Source organism: Protopterus annectens, chromosome 7.part1 (assembly GCF_019279795.1).
Source record: "Protopterus annectens isolate FY-2018-M chromosome 7.part1, PAN1.0, whole genome shotgun sequence".
Classification (NCBI taxonomy): Eukaryota; Metazoa; Chordata; order Ceratodontiformes; family Protopteridae; genus Protopterus; species Protopterus annectens.
In genome coordinates, this window is record NC_056740.1 from 214,051,740 (window position 1) to 214,064,449 (window position 12,710).

Genomic DNA, 12,710 nt, shown 5'->3' on the forward strand with positions numbered 1-12,710 from the left:
CTATATGTTAAGTTGTCTATCTCGCCTTCATTCTTGCTGGATGGGACCGCTCCTAGCACTTTGTCCCGGTGGCCTAACGGAACAGACTCCTGAGAACAGTGGAACCAAAATTAGCTCTATGCCTAGAAGCTAAATCCAACTTATAATGGGAAATAAAAGTGTGAGGAGTAGCCCAAGTAGCCGCTGCACAAATGGTGTCAATAGGCAGTCTGTCTTGGAAGGCTAGAGAAGTAGCCAAAGCTCTGGTGGAATGGGCTTTAGGTTTATTAGGCAGTTTTGGTGTCTAATCTCATAAACAAGGGTAATCAGAGATGTTAGCCATCTGGATAAAGATACCTTTGAAACTGGAAGTCCCTTTCTGCTTTCCTCATAGGAGACAAACAGCTGATCAGATTTTCTGAATTGTTTTCTCCTGTCCAAGTAGTACCTTAATTGACGATGAACATCCAGGCAGTGTAATTTTTGTTCAGACCTATTTGAATACTCCGGGAAAAAGACAGGGAGGTCAATGCATTGGTTTAGATTTGATGTTGAAACCACCTTAGGCAAAAAGGACGGGTTAGTTCGGAAGGAAACTCTGTCCTTATGGAACACAAGGTAAGGAGAACGACAACTGAGTGCTTGAAGTTCTGAAATTCTTCTAGCTGATGTGATAGCCACCAGAAAGAGAGTTTTCCATGATAATAACTTTAAGGAACATGAAGCTGCAGGTTCGAAAGGGGAAAGAATCAAAGAAGCAAGAACTAAATTTAGGTCCCAAGGAGGAGGAGGATTTCTTACAGGAGGTCTGAGAAGAAAAACTCCTTTCAAAAAGGCTTTGCAGAGTTTGTGGGACATTAGGGCAGATTCAGAAATACCCACATGGAAATTAGAAATAGCTGCCAATTGAACCTTAAGAGTAGATGGAGATGAACCTGCATGGAAGAGTTCAGCAAGAAAATCAAGGACTAGTTGGATGGAAGCGGTGAAAGGATCTATGTCCTTTCCTTGTGCCCAATATGAGAAGCGTTTCCACTTACTCAAATAAATCTTTCGAGTGGAAGATTTATGGGAAGCTATCAAAATATCTCTAACAGAGTGAGATAATTGAGGAAGCCTGGCTACGGTTGGAAGTGGAGGAACCAAGCAGTGAGGTTCAGAGAGGAGGGAGGCGATGAAACTGACCCGACTGATGGATCAAAAGATCTGGAACTAGGTCCAGATTCCACGGTCGCTCCAAAAGAAATCGATGTAGAAAGGGGAACCACACTTGTCGAGGCCAGTAAGGAGCAATGAGGATCAATAATTGTTAACTTTTTCTGACATCGGCTGAGGCAAGAAAGAGTCCCCAACGGGGTACTTAGCTTTAGAAGTCTTCGAAGTATTCGTAGAAGTAATCTCTGGATCCGACCGACCGGCACTTCGAACAGCTTCTGCTTCGGCGCCACGCGGCAAGAAAGACTGAGGAAAATGGCGTCGGCTGATGCTTTTATAACCCAAGACCAACAGTGATGACGCCGGGTGGAGTGCGACATCAGAAGCGGACCCGGACTTTGGAATCCGGCCGACTGCAGGGCTGCCTGACGACAGGACAACCCACTTGTTATGACTGCAGATGCATCCATGAAGGACATCCACACTTGTCGAGGCCAGTAAGGAGCAATGAGGATCAATGAGGCCTTCTGAGCGATAGCTTTCTGTATTACTTGAGAGATCAGTGGGAAAGGAGGAAATGCATACAGAAGTCCCCGGGGCCAAACTTGGACTAGCGCGTCCCTGCTGGGTTGGCCTGGTAAAGGGAATAGAGTGAAGTATTCTCTGCACTTGCTGTTTTGGGGAGTAGCAAAAAGATCGCAGCAAGGCTGACCCCACTTGAGAAATATCTCTCTCACTACAGAGTCTTTCAGAGACCACTCGTGAGGCATGAGAATAGCTCTGCTCAACTTGTCCACAATGTGATTGGACTTCCCGGGGATGTGCGTTGCTATCAGAAAACGCTGAGAAGAAATCGCCCATTGCCACAGTCTGAGTGCTTCGACACAGGGGGTATGATCTGGTTCCGCCTTGTTTGTTGATGTACCACACTACAGACATATTGTCTGTCTGGATTGCAATCGTTCCCAAGGGAAGAGAGTCTTGAAGGGCTTGCAACGCTAAAGCACTGCTCTCATCTCCAGAACATTTATGTGCAAGTGGCATTCATTTGGTTGCCATGTGCCCTGGACTGTCCTGCCCTGATAATGCTCCCCCCACCCGATCAGGGAGGCATCCGTTGTCAGAGTAGCAACCGGAGGAGGTGGAACAAATGGTCTCCCCAACAGGAGCTGGGGGGAAGACATCCACCACATGAGATGCTTTTGCACGCTATGCGTGATCATAATGGTGTGAGACACTGGAAGTTCCTGGTATGACCATTGAGAAAAGAGCATCCACTGAAGGATCCGCATGTGGTATCTGGCCAATGGGAGGAGAGGTATGGCCGCTGCCATGATTCCCAACACCTTTAGAACTAACCTGGCTTTGGCTCTGTTGTTGTTGAGAAGAAGTGACACCAATTTTGAATGTCTGATATCCTTTGGTTCGTTAGTGTTGCAGACATGTTTACAGTATCTAAATTTGCCCCTATGTAGGTAATAGTACGCCAAGGCGACAAAACAGACATTTCGCAATTTATTGAGATACCCAGTTTTGACAGGCGAAAAGTGTAATCTCTGGCCATCAGAAGGAGATGCTTGGTGGGAGCTGTGAGGAGCCAGTCGTCCAAATATGGAAACACCTGGAATCCTTGTCGCCTCAGGTGAGAAGCTACCACTGCCATGCATTTGGTAAACACCGGGGCAGTGGTGAGACCAAAGGGCAGGGCCCTGAATTGAAAATGACTGGTTCCCAGCCTGAAGCGGAGGAATCTTCTGGAGCGCCTGTTCATTTTATGTGATAGTACGCTCCTGAAGGTCTATAGAGCACATCCAGTTTCCTTTTCCCAATAGGGGAAGAATGGATTGCAGCGTGACCATCCGAAATCTTGTTTTCTTGACCGATCTGTTCAAGATACTGAGATCCAAAATTGGTCTCCAGTCCCCTGTTTTCTTTGGAACTAAAAGAACCTTGAGTAGATTCCGGATCCTTGTTGGTCTGCTGGCACTGGCTGAATAGCTCTTTTGAAAGCAGTTTTGAAATTTCCAAAGCTGCTATATCCCTTTGAGCGGTGGAACATCTGGAAGGGATTTTTGACTGATTTGGAAAACGAAGAAAGGGGATGGAATAACCTTCGGAAATGATGGACTGTACCCATTTGTCTTGTGTCAAGGATAGCCAGGCTTCTGGGTACAGTGACAATCTTCCCCGACTGCCCCGGAAGATGGGCAGTCGGGCAACACCTCAGGGATGCTGAAAGGGCTTGTCAGGAAAGGCTTCCCGATTGCCCTGGTTCTGCGGACCCCCCCTGCCCCTAGGGCGACGTCTACCATTGTTATTCCCACCTCTGCCTCTGGTAGGAACGACTCTGTCGTCAGGCGAAGTCCCTTGAGATTGTTTACGGAACCACATCTTTCCACCCTTCTGGCCTTTGGGGTAAGGCCTAGAAGGAGTCGAAAACGGACTCGCGGCAGAAAGGGTCTTGCCATCAGTCTCGCACCTAGTCAGGGTTTCTTTCACTTGAGGACCAAAAGAGATGATCCATCAAAGGGGAGTTCGTGAAAGACGTCTTGAAAGGTTCCATAAGTTGCATAGCCGCATCCAGGCGTGCCTACATAAGGCCACCCTGTTCCTGCGGCTCTGCTCGCTCCATCGGCCGCATAAGAGAGGAGGCATGGAGGAGTTGGAAATGGAATTAAGGATAGCTAGCTGCATGTTCATTTTTCTTGGAACCCGCAGCTGTACGGTCCTTCAACATCTCACTCGCTTCCTTGACCAAGTCCCTTTGAAGACGAGTGAAATGGCACAGGTAATTCAGCGAACGCATGGTAAAAGTCGCTGAGGAGAACATCCGCTTCCCGTACCTATCCATGGACCTAGATTCCTTGTTAGGTGGATGGACAGGCACTGAAGGATCAGCCAGTTCCTTCTTTGTGGCGGCAGCTACCACCATAGCATCCACAGAAACTTCTTTTGATAAAAATTGCTTGTCTGATGGAGCTGTGATGAATTTGGAGGGTCTCCTGGGAGTGGGGTCCACTGAATCAGGAGCCGTCCATGCCTTTTGCAACCACCTGCATGAGGGGGTCAAGGGGGACACCCAGGAGGTGGAAGGACGAGAGCCAAACGCCTCAAGATACACAGATTCGTCCTCTGAAGGGTTGAGGGCTGGCCAATTTCCCCTCTGTTTAAGGATCTCCAGAATGTCTGCAAATGAGACATCTTCAGAAGGGGAACGGGGAACCCTCAGAATCATCCAGATCTGTGTCCGGCGTGATAGACTCAGGTGAGTCAATGTGCTTCCTCTTGCACTTCCTCTTCCGAGGGGCTCTTCTGCCAAATCAGGAGAGGCCTCGGAAGAGGATGAAATCCCAAAGGGGACTCCTGAGGAGCTGGCTCTCTGCGGTCCGGGATGAGGGAGTGAGTCGACTTACCCTGAGGCAGCATAGAGGGAGGGGCTGACGGAGCCGACTGTGGAGTAGAGCCAGGCTCTAACACACTCCGCATGACCTCGAAGCACCCCTGTCAGGCAGAGCCAGAGGTCCCCGCTCCGAGGAGCTAAGGACCCCTCGGCACCGACAGTGATGGCTCGAAGCCGATGTCGGAGCCGAACTCACCAGCGCCAAGCACCGAGAGGGAGAGGGTCGGACAAGGGTCCGATGCCACTCACCCCCTCGGAGCCGACGAGGGAAGTCCAGCGCCGAGATTCCTCCACGGAAGAAAACGGAGCCGACGACGGAGCCGAAGACAATTGTCTCAGCTCCGAAGTGACCACAGTCTCGGTTCCGACACGACCCGGCTCCGAACTCAAAAGAGTCGAAGGAGGAAAGAGTTGATGGACCGGGGCAGGCACCGACTGATGAGTCGGGCTCTGAAGCATCTGGGCAAGTGCCTCGGACTTAAGTAGTCGACTCACCACCCTCTGAAGGTCATGATCGGAAAGCCTCGATGACCTAGAGGAATGAGACCTTTGGCTCCGCTCAGACAGCAGGGGAGATCCTGGAGCCGAATGAACGGAGCCAAGAGAAGGTGACCTAGACCTCTTTCTGGTTGTCGGCTCCGAAGATCTTGTCGGAGCCGACACGGTACTCGATAACCTCGGCTCCGGCCGGAGCCGAAGCCACAGAAACTGTGGACTGAGTCTTATCGGCTCCAGCCGGAGCCGATAAAGGCAAAGGTTGAACAACCTGAGGTCTCGGCTCAGAAGCCGGAGCCGAAGACCTCGATGCCTTAGAGGGCTTCCCTGTTGAAACTGACAGGGAATCCTCTGGTTTTAACAAGCCTCTCAAAATTAACTTGTTCTTTCTCTCCTGCAGGACCCTGGGGCTGAAGCCATGGCACACAGCACAGGAGTCCTGCAGGTGCAAAGGCCCCAGACAGTAGACACAAGAAGTGTGAGCGTCTGTCAGAGACATTTTCTGACAGCACGCATCACACTTCTTGAATCCAGAGACCTTTGCTTCCTTTGACATTATCCTAACTGACAGGAGTACACTAACACACACCAAACACACAGTTATACCCTGTCAGAAAAATTATTAATAGTAAAAATAATTAACAATTTTAGTCAAAAAATTAAGCACAAACACACCCTAAGGAAGGGAAGGCCAAAGGCCCAAGGGAAGAACCAGCGGTTCTTTTAACGAGAAAACGGGGAAAAATAGGGTCGGGGATAAAAAAACTATATTCTACACTAATTTGTGAAGAATTAAGGTAAAAAGGGGAAAAAAGAATAACTTTTTAGTATAAAAAGCTAACACTCACCAGGAACCGGTAGAAGCAACCAACCTCGAAGCTGTAGCGGCAAACGAGATCTGAGGTAACTCTCGCCTAGCATTGTGGGATATAAGGGGAGCCTCGAGCCGGTGGAACCAACTCTCGAGCTTTTAGAGTGGCCGAGTCGGAGCCGAGGTCGGCTCCGAACCCATCCAGCAAGAATGAAGGCGAGATAGACAACTTAACATGGTTGGCAAATGAATGGACTGATTAAGAGCCACAGTGAATACCACCTTGGGCATGAAGGAGGGATTGGTTCTGAGGGACACCATGTCCGCATGAAAGATGATGAAAGGCTCCACTGCCATAAGGGCATGTAATTCAGATACCCTTCTTGCTGAAGTGATTGCTAAAAGGAAGGCTGTTTTCCAAGAAAGGAATTTTAAATCTGCACTAGCAGCTGGCTCGAAAAGAGGAACAGTGAGTTTCTCCAGTACAAAGTTAAGGTCCCAGGCTGGAGTTGGGGGTGGTCTTAAATTTTTGGCCCCTCTGAGGAGCTGCTTGAGCAGCGGATGAGAGAAGAGGGGAGGTTCTGTGTTATAATGAGCTGAAATGGCTGTGGCGTGAATTTTGATAGAGGAAAAACAAAGGCTCTTGTGAAGCATCTCAGTTAAGTACTGTACAATCTGAATTAAGTTGGGCGCGCTGCTGTGCTCATCCCTTGAGATTGGTTCCAGGCACAGAATCTTTTCCATTTTTCAGCATAAGATTTTCTAGTATTAGGCCTCCTTGCCTCTAAAATGAAATCCATCACTGGTTTACTGAGGGATGGTAACGGAGAGATTAGGTAATTAGCCAGGCTGCTAGGTTCAGGGTTTGAAGCGGAGGGTGCAGAATCTGGTTCTCCTGCTGAGACAACAGGGTAGGGGTCTGAGGCAGGTGCCATGGGGCCAACAGTGACACACTGCGCAAGAGGGGGTACCAGCGTTGGCATGGCCAGTCTGGTGCAATCAATATTGTCCTTGGCTTGTCCTGCTTGATCTTTAGTAGTACTTTGGAGAGAAGAAGCAGAGAAGGAAAGGCCTAAACTGATAGGTTTTTCCAGCTGAAGGACAGAACATCCACTTTCCAAGCTTGTTTGTGGGGAGTCCTTGTGCAGAATTTGTCTAATTGGTTGTTCTAGGGGGAGGCAAACAGGTCTATATCTGGATTCCCCACTTGTTTGTCAACATGATGAAAGTCTTTGGTTCCAGTTTCCACTCATGTGGGTCCATAAGGTTTCTGCTTAGTCTGTCTGCCAGTGTATTTAGTTTTCCTGGCAGGAATTGAGCTTGTAGATGCACTTGGTAGCTCAGGGCTGTGTTCCACAGTGCCATGGCTAGTCTGCAGAGGGGGTAAGAATGGGTACCCCCTGCTTGTTTATGCACCACATAACAGTGGTGTTGTCAGTCTTTACCATTAATTGTCCTGGAAGAATGTGGTCCTTGAAGGCTGTCAGAACATTCTGTACAGCTAACATTTCTTTTTGATTGATATGCAGGTGCATTTGACTTTGGTTCCATTTGCCCTGACTGCACTTCCCTGCCAGGTGAACACCCCATGCATAGTCTGATGCGTCTGGGTAGGGTTTGGGCGGCAGGGGGTAGAGTGAATTGTAGTCCCCTGTTTTGGTGGCAGGCCTCTGCCCACCAAAGGAATTCAAACCATAGGCAAGGTATGATGGGAATCATTGCTTCTAGATCCTGAGAATGTTGACACCATAGGCTTTTTAGATATCACTGTAGTTTCCTCATATGCAGTCTTGCATATGGAATAAGAAGAATGCACAAGGCCATGAACCCCAAGGCTTGCAGTATTTGCCTTGCAGATAGCAGGGTTTTTGTGGCCACTAGTTTGAAATAGGTTGTCAAATAAATTTGTTTCTCTGGCGTGAGGAAAGATATCTGGGAAGTTGTATTCAAGCTTGCTCCCAGGAAAATAATTTGTTGACAGGGTACCAGGTGGGATTTATTTTCGTTTATGGTGTACCCCAGACAAGTTAGTACACTTTGTACAAAAGCCAGATGATTCAAAAGTATGTCCTGGCTTTCTGCCTGACTTACACAATCATCCGGGTATGGGTATATTTGAATATTTCTTTGCCTGCAAAATGCAATGACTGGAGCTAGGCACTTTCAGAATACTCTGGGCGCAGTAGATAAGCCAAAGGGCAGTGCAGAGAACTGATAGTGCATGTAGCCTGCTTGGAAGCATAGGTATCTTCTGCAAGATTCCCTGATTGGGATGTGCAGATATGCTTCCTTTAAATCAAGTGTTGCCAAACAGGCATCTTTACCTAGCATAGGAAGCAACTGGTGAAGAATTAGCATCTTGAGTTTTGGAATCACCAAAAAGGTGTTTAAAGTAGACAGGTCCAGGATAGGACGCCATGAATTGTCTTTTCTGGGTACCAGGAAAAGTCTTGAGTAGAAACCTTGTCCCTTTTCCTCTTCTGGTACAGTCTGAATAGTCTTTATGCTCAAGAGAGAGAGTACGTTTGAGCCTCTGCCCACTGATTTGGGGGTAGATCTGGCAAACCATTTGGTGTTGGTAACATGTGGAAGTGAAATCTGTACCCTTAAAACCCATTTGTCCTGGGTAATGAGTTCCCAGTTTTTTGCATGTAGAGCAATCTTTCCCCCTAAAGGGGCAGTCAGTTGAGAAGTGCTTGGAAGTTGTAAAGTTAAGTCACTGAGACAGTTTACCATATGGGGCAGTTTTACTACTCCCAGATTTGGAAGTGGGGACCCCCCACTGCTTAGTCCTGTGTGTACCCTGGGACTGAAGCCTGGGTGTTCTGCTGGATCTGGGTTTGGACAGAGAAGGCCTGGAAGAGGTAGGAAAGGACCAATTTTTAGAGGGCCAATGCCTACTAAATCTTGGAGGTTGTACTTGTAAGAAATCTTTAACATTTTGCATAGATTTAGCCTTTTCCTCCATCTTTTTAAGAACTTCTTCTGCCGTGTTGCCAACAGGCGGTCCTAATTTAAGGGAGCATCCAGTAATTTAGCTTTAACATGACCTGTAAAGGATTGCTCCTTAAGCCAAGCATGCCTTCTAAGAACAGACCCAGTGACAGCAGCCTGTAGTGAATCAAAACCACATTGCAAAGTATGTTTTCCATCCTGTTCAGCAGAATGCATTAAATCCTGTAAATCCTTATTTTCAGCACAATCAGGAATTAACATCATTTTCTGTTTAAGCAATCCAATAATATGCTGCTGATACTTTAACATATGAAACTGGCAGTTTAAGGCCCTAATGGCCAAGGTTGCAGAAGTGTACACCTTCTTATCCCATCTATCCAGCACCCTGGAGTCTCTATCAGAGTGGATAGGATTTTTGACAGTAACAGCTTTAATGCCCTTGGGTCCCTGTGAAATGGTCTCAGGATCCACAGTAGGATTTTTGAAATGGAACATGTAAGAGTCAGGAACCCTGTAATATCTATCAGGTTTTCTGGGATCAGGAGGTAGAGAGTCAGGGGAAAAGCTAGATTCCGAAAAGGCATCATCAACAATGTCTAGTACAGGAGGGATAGCTAAAGGCCTGTGCCTGGGGCAGGAGTAAGAAATCCCCAAGACTCTTTTTAGAATCAGAGAAATCCGGACTTTCCTAACGAAAATGCTCCCTAAGGGTATGCAAGGTTTCACCAAAAGAGAAATTCTCTGAGGGTGAAGCAGAGGGAAGACAGTCCTCAGCATCAGAATCCTCATAGGTAGATAAGGGTAAACAATGGTCATCAGAGGAAACAAATTTCAGAATCCTGGTCAGAAGTATCATAAGCAAACTCAGTCCTAAGTCTCTTACAGGGAGAAGGTTGGCCTCCCCTAATTAAAGTAATAAGGTCTTCAGCCATTCTTATCATTTGTTTTTTAGGCATAGAGACCTGATCATGCTGTCTGGGCGTCGGTTTTCTAGGCATGGTTCGAGTTTTAGGCCTTGAAGAAGATGGCGTAGGTTTGACATACAAGTCAGTAGGCCTGAATACACCCTCAGAAGCCAGTGCCTGCACAGCAACTCCGGACCCATCCAAGGTACAGACATCCACAGGTTCCACAGTTGAAGCATCTCGTGGCATACCCAACTCCGAATGAGTCTCAGTAGAGGCTTTCGAGTCTTTAGTAGCGGGTATCAGGGGCTACAAAAGCACCTCACTGAGTATCTGCGAACTGGCGACTGGCTTAGGAGAAGTGTCGTCGGCAGCTTTGGACCTAGACGGCCTGTCTTTATCTTTGCGTTTTTTCAGAACGTCGGTAGTTGGATGGCTTACCAAAGACATATCTGGATAATCGAACTGAGCACCAAAATCTTTAGAAGCGAAAATATACCAACGACGGATAGTACGTTGTTTAAATAAGACTCAAAACCGACAGTGGGGTACGTCGTGGTCAGGGCCTATGCAAGGAATGCAGTACGAATGAAAATTTTTATGAGGTATTTGCTTTCCACAAGAAATGCAATTATTTACTTTTACTGACATCGGTTTAGAGCAAGAAAAAGGTTCCCCAACAGGGTACTTAGCTTAGTTGAAGACTTTAGATCTGAAACTTGGAAACGAAAATTTCAGGAGTCGGCTGACCGGAACTTGTGAACTGCTTCGGGTACCGCACGGCAAGAAAGGCTGATGTAATGGCATCGGCTGCATGTTTAATACCCCTGACTACCTGACGACACAGAAGAAGAGACAGCAATCGACATAGGACCCAAGACTTTGTTAATCAGGCCGACTGAGGGTTACTGCAAGCAGATAATCCAAATGTAATGACTGCAACAGTGAAACACGAAGAACATGTCTAATGCTACTGTGAGGTACATGCGATGTCACACATTATTCAAATATATGTCGGTCATAAAATGACATCAGCATATTCCAGACCTCAGAAATGAATGCCACAAAAGCACCAGCCTGATCCAAGGCAAGGAAAACATGACACTAGTAACAGGCAAGCATCAGGAGAAAGGCAGCATACAGAAGAGAAGACATCTATGGTTATGGTAAGATTTTACACTATTCTATGTCCTTCTATTCATATGCTGCATTATTCATAACATGAGGGAAGAGTACCAAAGCTCATGTAGAGGGAGAACTGGGCAGAGGAGCAGAAACATTTTCCACAAACCCATGCAGAACAGCCCTGACAAACCCAGTTCTGGACCTGGAAATGCCCTCAAGCTTTTAATGTTTGGTGAAAGTATGAACAGAGGACCAAGTAGCTGTTTCCATGATAGAGGAAGTGTCCAGGCCTTTAAAGAAGGCCCCAAAGGAAGCAACTGTTCTAGTGGAATGTGCCCTAATAGGTAAAAGTAGATTTTTTCCATGAGCCACATAACAGAAGGAAATTTTTCTGGAGATGCAAGTGGAGATAGTCTGCTTGGAAACAGGTTGGCCCAGGGCCCTTGGGTGATAGGAAACAAATAGGCGGTCAGATTTCCGAATAGGTCTGGTTTTATTCAGACAATATCAGAGTGGTCTGTGCATATCTAAGGTGTGTAGTATCTCCTCACAAAAGACTGAGGTGAGGAGAAGAAGGTTGGAAGGCTGATGGCCTGGACTGAGAGAACTCATTAACCACCTTGGGCATAACAGAGGGGTTAGTGCATAGGGAAACCCTATGTCTGTGGAAAACTGTGAAGGGGAGTAGGGCATGAGCACCTGTAACTTAGATACCCTTTTGGCATAGATAATAGCCATGAGAAGCACTGTTTTCCAAGAGCGATGTTGCAGGTAAAGTAGAGCTTGCTTGGCTCAACATTGTCCAGTGTAAGCTTTTCTAAGACAAAGTTGAGATCCCAGTAACTAGTTACCTTTGTGGTCTGACATGACGTACTCCTTTAACTTCCAAACTGGAAGCTAAAGGGAGAGACATAGGAAGACAAGCAGAAATAGCAGAAAGATGAGCTTTTACTGAGGAGTATGACAGCCCACTCTTAAGTAATTCACACAGGTAGGACAGGACCACTGGAACATCCACTAACAGTGGTTGAAAATCCTTTTTGAGACACCAGATGGAAAACATTTTCCATTTGGAAACATAGGATTTCCTAGTTGTGGGTTTCCTGTCTTCCTGCAAAACTTGCAGCATGTCCTCAGAAAAAAGGTGTCTGAAGGGAATCATAACACTATCACCCACAGAGTCAGTTGGAGGATTGACATCTGTGGATGAAAAAGAAGTTATGTCTTACCATAATGTTCCATCTGTGTTGTTCATCTTCTTTCATTCATCACTGATGGGTTCGGTTCCGCGCCCTCGGAACAGTCAGCCTAGTACCAAGCTCGCACCAGCCAAACACTCTTGAGCTAAGCTTCTACCCACAATGCCCTTTTCCCTGTTACCTCAGATCGAGTTTGCCCATGTTATACAAGTAAAGCAGAGGCCATTTCTGTGCAAATACACCAAGACACCACTAGGACACAAAGTATCCGCCAGGAGCCTTTGGCAGGGGAAGGAGGGTGGGAAGTGATGAATGAAAGAAGATCAACAACGCAGATGGAACATTATGGTAAGACATAACTTCTTTAGTGGATATTAATCTTTCCATTCATCACTGATGGGACAGAATCCCCAGCTACCTTATCATCCCTGGGTGGCCCTTATGGAAGAAAGTTCCTGAGAACCATCGAGACGAAGGCAGGACTCCCTCTGGAGACCACATCCAATTTGTAATGACTGATAAAAAGTGTGAAGTTTAGCCCAAGTGGCTGCTGTACAAATGTCATCCATAGAAGCCCTGGAATGGAAGACTACAGAAGTTGCCATAGATCTAGTGGAATGGGCTTTTATATTCTGTGGCATAAGTTCTTTTGCAAATGAATAAATGAAACGTATGTAATCCCTTAG

General features: G+C 46.8%; 1 protein-coding gene across 1 annotated transcript in view; it reads right to left on the reverse strand.

Annotated features, from left to right (window-relative positions):
- Positions 1 to 12,710, reverse strand: part of LOC122807698 (ubiquitin carboxyl-terminal hydrolase 4-like) — a 1,844,759-nt gene that overhangs the window by 1,607,934 nt on the left and 224,115 nt on the right. The gene's annotated exons all lie outside the window — the stretch shown is intronic.